Source organism: Olea europaea, unplaced genomic scaffold (assembly GCF_002742605.1).
Source record: "Olea europaea var. sylvestris unplaced genomic scaffold, O_europaea_v1 scaffold1422, whole genome shotgun sequence".
Taxonomy (NCBI): domain Eukaryota; kingdom Viridiplantae; phylum Streptophyta; class Magnoliopsida; order Lamiales; family Oleaceae; genus Olea; species Olea europaea.
In genome coordinates, this window is record NW_019231751.1 from 203,181 (window position 1) to 204,607 (window position 1,427).

The window sequence follows — 1,427 nt, forward strand, 5'->3', positions numbered from 1 at the left end:
CTCCATTTCGAAACCCTAAGCTCAAATTTCTGGAACAAAAAACTAAAATCCTACATTCTGACCCTACGTACCTAGGAACAAACCCATTTTGCAAACACTCCACACACAAAGTCGAAGATCCAGATCTTCCACACATTTGGTCTTGTTGCTTGAAGGGTGTCGATTTCAGCTTCCATTTCCCTCCTAGCTCGTAATAGACCAGGAATCAGTTCATTCGATCTCTCACACATCGGAGGATCACACCACATAAAGAAGGTGCATCCACCCACATCTTGGCTTCGAGGACAAGTGAGAAATCTTCTTCTCGGGTTCAAGTTTGTCCACGAGGTCTTCATCTGCACTGGGGAACCACATCTGCATACATTTCCCTCCATCTTCTTTCTGCATACATTCCCCTCCATGTGAGTGCTGATTTTTTTGACTACCTATGAGAGAGAAGGTAGGTAATATATAGTGATAAAGAAATGGAGGGAAATAAACAGTAAAGTAAATAATATGAGGAAAATGTGTGTAATGACCATGTTGCCCTTCACTTATTTGGGGAAAATTCTTGAAATTATCATTAAAGGGGTCAACTGACGGTTTTGGCAGTTAAACAGACGGAAACCATCATTTTGGACTGGCCCCACACATTTTTTAAAGGTTTGGTATCTCCGGTGACACAAACTAAAGGTTTGGACAAAGTCTGCTAATAAACGAAATGTTTGATACCTCGACTGCAATTTTCCCTTTAATATAATATAAATTCGTTTACAATAAGAAAAAATTGTTATATATCCACCCCATGTAAGAGCCTCTGTACAGACCCTGTGCAAAAGGGTGTGTGCAGGTAGCACAGTTCTATATAAAAAAGGAGGTCAATCTAATTTCTGAGCATGCAAAACATGAATTTTGATGGATGTACAGGACATTCTTCCTATAGATGTTTTATAGACCCCTGACATGACGTGGGTCCTGCATGGACCGAACTCATTAAGCCCTCGTTTGACCCCTATTTTTGGGTAATGAAAATGAGAGGAATGATATTTTTTTGAAAAATAAGTGGTAGGAAAAAAGAAAAAAATTTCGATTTACGTGTATTATTATTTTATAAAAGATTATGTGGTTAAAAATAGGATAGGAAAAATAGAAAGTAATGAAATGTAATTTAATGGGGATTAAACGGGGGCTAAAAATATAGCCCCCGTTTGCCCTCATTTTTGGAAGGATGAAAATTGGTAGAATAGTATTTTTTTTTAAAATAAGTAGTTGAAAAAGAAAGAAAAGTTTTCGATTTACGCGTAATATTATTTTATGAAAGACTGTGTGGTTAAAGATAAAAAAGAAAAAAATAGAATGTAATGGAATGAAAATTAATGGGGGCAAAACGAGCATAATTCCAAAAAAAACCCAACCCACTTTTGTAGAACCCCTACGTGGTTCCCAGC